An 8,751-nucleotide genomic window follows, 5' to 3' on the forward strand; every position below is an offset into this window, starting at 1 on the left:
GTGTTGCAGTATCTTGTGATATTTCATCTTGTACTGTTGGTACTAAGTTAGGCGTGTTCTCTCTTATTTCTTTTAGAACAATTTTACTTATGGGCTTGTGGTCCATTATATAATCTTCCTCTAAAAATTAAGCATTGGTGCTAACAATGATCTTTTGATTTTTAGGATTTTAAAACAAACCACCTTTCGTTCCTTTGGGATATCCTACAAACAGACAAACTTCTGTTCGTGATTCCAACTTGTCAATGTCTCCCTTCAGCACATGTGCTGGACAACCCCAAATCTGAATGTGTCTTAGACTAGGCTTACGCCTATTCCACAATTTTGTGGGAGTAGAAGGTACTGATTTAGAAGGTACCAAGTTTAGAATGTGCGCTGTTGTTTCCAAGGCATATCCCCAAAACGAATTTGGTAATTCTAAATAACTCATCATCGATCTAACCATTTCCATAAGAGTTATATTCCTTCATTCTGCCACACCGTTCTGTTGGGGTGTACTAGGTGCAGACAATTGGGATTGAATCCCCACCTCTGATAAGTAATTCCTAAACTCTCCAAAGAGGTATTCGCCACCACAATCAGACCGTAGTGTCTTGATACTTTTACCATGACGTTTCTCCACATCATCCTTATACTCTTTGAACTTATCAAAGCATTCAGACTTGAGGTGCATCAAGTAAATGTACTCATATCTCGAATAGTCATCTATGAAAGAGATAAAATATTCCTATCGAATTTCTTTCTAAAAGTTGGTACATAAAGACAATTTCTCAAAATCAAATTTCTATTCCTATCGAATGATAAGTAGACATCTCCCACTGCAATAGCCGTCACCTTTGTAGCATTGCCCATGTAGACGGTTATCTCTCCTTCATATAGTTGACGGGTTTCCTGGAACCCCTGCAATGTATTACAGACATGATCAATGGCTCCTATATCTACACACCAGGTATTGGTAGATAACACCGCTAAATATGTTTCAACTACTAGAGAATAAGATATATCTTTATTGTTCTCTCTCCTATGAGGACAGCCCGCCTTCCAATGTCCTGCCTGCTTACAGATGAAGCACTTGCCTTTCGGCTTCTTCACTCCAGCTTTAGGTCCAGTACCTAGAGATCTTTTCACCTTCTTTGCTGAGCCAGCATGTTTCTTCTTCTTCTTGCCTTTCGACTTAGAAGTTGAAACATTTTCAGCAAAGTGAATTTGAGAATTATGACGAAATAATCCTTCTGCTACCTGAAGTTCTGTTAGTAGTTCTGCCAATGAATACATCCTCTTATTCATATTATAGTTCAAGTGAAACTACTCAAAACTTCTAGGTAGCGTCTGGAGAATAATATCGACCTAGGTTTGCCCATCGATTTCAGCTCCAAGGATTTGTATTTCATTTAAGTAGACCATCATCTTTAGGATATGATCCCTAACGAGTGTACCCTCTGTCATGGTGGTTGTCATCATTGGTGTCCGAAGAGTTCTTTAAGATTGTTTATTATATCATAAGCTGTTGGTAAGTCCTGATGCTGATGTTGCAGTACATTTGACATCGAAGCCAAAATGTAACACCACGCCATCTCATCTGCCTTTACCCATTTCTTATGATACTCAATCTCCTCTTCACTAGAATCATTATTAGGTGCATTAGGGCAAACCTCTGTCAGTACAAACTTATAGCCTTTAGCAATTAGGGTAATGTCCAGGTTTCTTTTCCAATTTATGTAGTTTGGACATGTAAGTTTGTTCTCTTTTAGTATAATGGCCAGTGGGTTGAAAGTCATCCTAAGAATCACAAAATAAACTTTGGTCAAGACTCTAAATTTAGAATAATATTGATTCCTCAAACAATATTATTTAAATTTACCAACACCTCAAACATCGTGAATTTTGCATGCCACGATAGTGTGTGCGTATACAAAATTAAACATTTGTAAGAGGAGGTTTTATCCATTAATTTTATTCTTGTCAACCTAACTTTATAACAAATAAAATTAATAGTTGGTTTTTCCTTCGGTTGCACAAAGAATAGCAGTGACTCTGATGAGGATGATACTATTAATTATGCCTAAGTGTATACCATTACTTGATACTTAGTCCATTAAATAGGATTGTGCCCCTTCAGATGGAGAAGATCACACGCTCCTAAATAATTTCCTATAACCATCCATAAAGGAAATTTGATCTAGTGATCTACAAACAAGCTCATCCGATGGGGAGGGAGGTACTTAGAGCCAACAAGTAAGTTTGTCGCATCACTTACAAACCAGTAATGGAGACCGTGGAATTTATTTATTAATCCCTCTCCCACTTAGTTATTTAAGGTGAGGAATTTTAAACTATGCAAGCACACACACATCACAGTAAATAAAAGCAATAAATATGGAAATTAATTTTCCAACTATTATGGTCTTTTCCATCACTGTCCTCCGTGTGCTGCCAACCCTAGCTGCTGCTATCTTTAGCCACCGCAACGGGTCTAGTCGTCGCATCTATTTGCTTTTTTTTTCGCTGCGCCTCTGGTCCACAAATAGTACCACGCCTCTCAAGGATACGATCCGCGAGACAAAAATAGAATTTTACATATATCGATCCTATATTCCACAAAGGAATGTACATGTAATCTAAATCAAAACAAAAATGTAAAATCCTAATAACTAATACAGTTCCTGCTGTATTTAATATTACAATCATGCACACACAATAAAATGCCCTTGACATGTCCAAGGGTCCAATCACACACAATATCTATAAACCATAATAGTTGGAGCCTGCAACCACAAAGTTAGCACATCCTACTATTATCCTGCCTAAATTATGTATGACATGTGAATAATTAAACTGAAAACCAAACACACAGAGGAAAACCCTAGCTCTGATACCAATTGTTGGTTGCTATGCGGAATATCATACCGGTTCCCCTGTACAAAAATTTTGTACAAGTCCTGAACATTTACTAACAACCTATTGTGTTCTTTAGAAGTTAAATTAGGAATCGCAAACGGAACTTAACATTATTGATTCCAAATTTAACTTATTTGTTCTTAGTGGTTTAGACTTGGATCGCAAACGATGCTTAACATTATTTATCCAAATCCACCCATGTTACAAATTCAATTAAATATTAATTTCTAAAATTGGCTTCCAGGACTGCATGGCGAGGTACTAGGCCTTCTTGGGTATGAGATCATCCACCACTGCCTAGACAAAGCCTTTTAAAGAAATTTAATATTTAATTTCCTTATAGTAACCCTAGGTTTAATCAAAAGGAACAATCGAATCACAAATTCGAAAAACAAAAAAAACACAAACTCGAATCACAAATTCGAAACCTAGAATCATATGCCTCTTGTGTTTGGTATTTCAAAAACTATACAAAGAAAACTAGTATGATACGGAATAGAATTACTAGTTATACCTTTCTTTATAAGCAACAACCTCTTGATCTTCTATCATATTCCTCTTCTTATCTCGGACGTTGTGAGGACAACGATCTACCAAGATGAGAATCCACCCAAGCTACCTTCTTCTCCAAGCAAGATTCGACCACCACAATAACTCCAAGAAATGATGAGGTTCGAGCACTGCCACCAAGCTCCAAGGGATGCTAGAAACAAAGCCTCATTTCTCTCCTTCTCCAAGCAAAATCCGGCCACCACAAGAGCTCCAAGAGATGATGTGGTTCGGCCACAAGAAGAAGAAAGGAGAAGAGGAATAGGGCCGGCCACACCAAGGAAGAAAAGAGAGAGGAATAGATGATATGTTGTAAGGTGAGGCACCTCTACCCTCTCTTTTATATTTCTTGGTCTTGGTAAATAAGGAAAGTTTTATAAATAAAAACTTCCTTATATTCATTGCCATTGTTTAAGAAGGAAAATTTAATTAAAATCTCCTTATTAAACCTCTAATGGCCGACCCCTTCAATTGCTCCAAATAAGACAAGTTTTAAACACAAAATTAAAACTTTCTTATTTGTTTCCGGAAATTTTTAAAATAAAAATTTCTCTATTAATTTTTCCTTCATGGTTGGTTATAAAAGGAAATTTTATAAATTAAAATCTCTATTAAAACATGTGGATGATTTCCAAAAAGGGAAGTTATCTTTAAAATTAAAATCTTCCTCTCAATTTACAAATAAAGAAAGATATCAAATCTTTTCTTAATCTTTTGTAGAAACTATAATAGGAAAATTTTAATTTTAAAACTCTCTTTTAAATTATTAAGATGGTTACAAAAAAGAAAAGTTTTATCAAAAATTAAAATCTTCCTTTTAACTAAAATAAGGAAAGATATCAAACCTTTCACTTAATCTTTTGTAGAAAGCTATAAAAGGAAAGATTTAAATTTTAAACTCTCTTTTAAAACCATGATATCCACATAAGAAAAGATTTTAAAAATAAAATCCTTTTATTTTAATATGGTCGGCCACACCATGCTTGGACTCCAAACTATGGCCGGCCACCCTACTTGGCTCAAGCCTTTGGCTTGGCCGACCCAAGCTTGGGTTCCAAGCTTGCTTGGCCGGCCACCTAAGGGTGGGTAGGAAGTGGGTATTTGGTTGATATAATTCTCTATATATAAGAGGCTATGATAGGGACCGAGAGGAGGAATTGGTTTTGGTCTCCCGATGAAATTAAGCTTCCCGTGTTCGCCCCGAACACCCAACTTAATTTCATCAATAATAATTCATACCACTAAAGAATTATTATTGAACTACTGCACCAATCCCAAATTACATTTTGGGCTCTTTTTTATTATGAGTGTGTTAGTCTCCCTATGTTTAAGATATAGAATGCCCACTAATTAAATGAGTTACTGACAACTCACTTAATTAATATCTAGCTCCAAGAGCAGTACCACTCAACTTCATTATCATGTCGGACTAAGTCCACCTGCAGGGTTTACATGATAATCCTTATGAGCTCCTCTTGGGGACATCATCAACCTAGATTACTAGGACACAGTTTCCTTCTATAATCAGCAACACACACTATAAGTAATATCATTTCCCAACTTATCGGGCCTCTTGATTTATCGAGGTAAATCTCATCCTTTGATAAGTCAAAGAAATAAATACTAAATACACGTGTTTGTTACTATATCGGGATTAAGAGCACACACTTCCATAATAACAAAGGTCTTGTTCTTTTATTAAGTCAGTATAAAAAGAACTTACCTTAAATGGTCCAGCTCAATACACTCAGAGTGTACTAGTGTAATTTTATAGTTAAGATAAACTAATATCAAATTACACTATGACTATTCCAATGGTTTGTTCTTTTCCATCTTAGTCGTGAGCTACTGTTTATAATTTATAATGAATTGATAACATGATCTTCTGTGTATGACACCACACACCATGTTATCTACAATATAAATTAATTGAACAACTACACTTAGCATATAAATGTAGACATTTGACCAATGTGATTCTTTATTTTAAAATAAAATGTTTACAAAAGGCTAGACTTTTAGTATACACTCTAACAAAACCTACTTGTCAAACTTGTGGACGCCAGCATGCAGGGAAGTGTTTGCTAGGAGCCGAAGTATGTTACAAGTGTAAGCAGTCGGGCCACCTGTTCTTCGATTGCCCACAGCTGAGGGGGCCTGAGATTGGGAGGGTTTATGCGATGAAGACCGAGGAGGCTGACCCAAACACTACCTTGATTACAGGTAATCTTACGCGCTTTATTTTAGGCTTCCGAATATTTGAGATAGTAATCTATGCTGCCTTATCAATTGAACCTTAGCTCCTTTCATGCTTTGTGCAACTATCATCCTATGTGTATGTCTATTACTTGAGTGCAGGCAGAGTATTGGTTTTGGGAGTAGCCATCGAAGCCCTATTTGATTCAGGGGTTACTCACTCTTTTATTTCGCATGTGTTTGTGCGTCGGGATTGCTCAGGAGGGTTTGACAGAAAGTCTACTAGTGATGATTCCTTCTGGAGAGGAGTTAAGTACGACTAGCATCGTCCGGAATCTCGAGATGGTGCTGCAAGGTCATACTATGCATGCCGACTTGATAGTATTCCTGATACCAGAGTTCGATATCATTCTGGGGATGGGCTGATTGTCAATGAATAAGGCAGTAATCAACTTTCAGCACAGGACAGTCCAGCTAAGTCCTCCTGGTGGAGAACTTTTCACCTTCGTGGTAGCGAAGAATTCGAGGAAGGCTCGACTTATACAATCCCAAAGAGACATGGGGTGGATGACTGGAAGGGCTTTTTAATGAGGATGATCGAAGGTTTGTTTTGCAATTAAAGGAGCCCATTGAAAGGCATGGTATTTAAGGCTCCTCGATCAAAGGAAGAGCGCTATGAGTAAAAGGGGAGAGGAGTTGGCATAGGTAGGCGTCAATGAAGAAGGAAGAATTTGCTGGACTTTGAGGGAAAAGTAGACTGAGGCAGCACTATGAGTAAAAGAAGAGTTGGCTTCAATGGTGGCTGGTGATGCGCAAACAGGAAGAGCAAAGCCACAATGAACAGGAAGAGTGAAGCCACAAGGTAATTGTGTGCAAGAGGGGAAGGACTGAAGACTATAATGCCACTGACAATGAAATGAGGCCTCCTAAGGAGAGAATAGGTTGACATTTCAATTGGGAGTTTGGAGGAGAGATGCATGGAAACATGAAGGGACAAGGGTTCCTCATTCAGGATGAAAAGGAAAAAAAGTTCTAAATTCTGCTCCATACAGCTCAACACTGAACCATACTGGTTTAGTTTGGCTATAAAAAAATTCACCTGACCCCTCTAAATTCTTAAAACTAGAATGAAAATTTGACCTTCAAAATGACATCACAATTAGAAGGTCACCCCTACCACTGGTGCTCTCCCTGACTAAGTATAGCACTCCCTATTATGCTTTCACTGTACTCCAACTCAATCCACTCACAACTAAACCTAAGTAATAAGATCAATCCTTTAATACAGTAAACTTGTCTCTTAACAAAATTTAGAGTATAATGAGTCTGAAATTCACCAAAATCTACAATATGGTCTTTAGACTTCTCATGATATAACACCTCCAACCAACCACCAAACTTACAAATTAGAATCCATAACTCGTTCTTGGTAGTGGAGTTAATTGTATAGATCAGCTCTGCCCTTGCTGATTGCAAATCTACAAGGTATCTGATCAATAACTGTTTTCAAAATGACCACTTGATTTGCATATAAACAAATCCAAAGCATTGATCAATCACTTATCTCAAATTGATCATTCAACATTATAAGCCGAATGCAAATGATGAACAACTAGATGTATCAGGAAGTTAATCAACATGTCAACTATTTATAAGATCTGTGAATGTCAAAACCACATACAAAAACCACATATTCAACAGGATTCTGCATCAGTCCAACAACAGTAGCACAAAACAACTTCTTTTACACTAGTCTCAACTTTCTCCTTGACTCATCAGCTGCCTGTAGGACTGCCTACCTGTTCACTAAGTCAGTGCCAGCATTCTAGATAGCTGACACCTTGAAAATGTCATTGTTATGTGTATATTTGTGCTAACAGTTGCAGAGTTAAGGTTGGATGACTTGTTCCCAAAGCATATAGTCTACACCTCAAAAGGTTGCTAACAGCAGTAACAAATGTCAATAATATAATACCTTATCAAATCAAATCAAATCAAATCAACACCAACCATGTCAACAACCATCTTATTGGATCAATAACCACTGAACAAAACAAGATAATTCTAGATTGAATCAACAACCACTTCACTCAACATACCGAAAATATTAGACCATCTATGTGCAAACTTTAATAACGTTTTGAATTTAATACTGTTACTACCTACTATTGCTTCTTTATCTCTATAAACCTTGAGCTTGAATACCAAACTGTCACACCCCACTTGTGGTCAATCCACCAAGTGGTAGCTATCTCTTGAGTTCTTGTGATTTTAATATAAACAATTACTAGATGCTAGTGTTTGTCTAAAACACTACACTTTAAATTGAACACAACAATCTTTAAATCTAAACCTAAAAATGGAAACAATTAACAGGGATAAGCACAAGTGTGCAAGCGATGATCGCAACAGCAAATGAGCACTTGATTACTATCCACTCAAAAAACAAATATGTACTCAGGTACTCACTAGGAAAACATAAAGATACCTAAAAGGGAGGACAAGAGTTTATTTGATATATTAGCCAAAGGTCATAGGAGGTTTGAAACATTACAAAACAAATAGCAAAGAAAAGAAAAGAGAAAAGCATAACGGCAGAGGTTACTAGTTTCTAAAAGGTAGCAAAAATAAGAGAATGATGAATCCACCAACTCACTAGAATGTTTAAATAGAGTTTAGTGCAAGGCTTAATAAAATCGCAAGACGTGTTGGTATTTTAATATCTGATTAGAATGATGAAATTTTTGTACGGCATTGTGTCGATTGCTATTATTTTTATAGTAATTTACTTTCAAATATAAGTGTATAGATTTCCATTAATATTTGAGAACAGTAGATTACAAATTATTATGAGAATCTTGACCACCTTAAAATTTGAAAAGGCATTTCATGCATAAGTGAGATCATCAACCCTTGCAATATCCATATGAGATCAACCTCAGTTTTTTACGAACCAAATTGAATAATCACCACTACAATTAGAATTGTACAACCATATGATAAGGATACATATGCCTCCCATAGGTTTGGTATAATGGATCACCGCATGATGCATCAAAGTTTCATATGATAAGTCTCAATCAGAATTAATCTAACTAAACTTTTCTG

The sequence above is a fragment of the Zingiber officinale genome, chromosome 8A (genome assembly GCF_018446385.1).
Source record: "Zingiber officinale cultivar Zhangliang chromosome 8A, Zo_v1.1, whole genome shotgun sequence".
Taxonomy (NCBI): domain Eukaryota; kingdom Viridiplantae; phylum Streptophyta; class Magnoliopsida; order Zingiberales; family Zingiberaceae; genus Zingiber; species Zingiber officinale.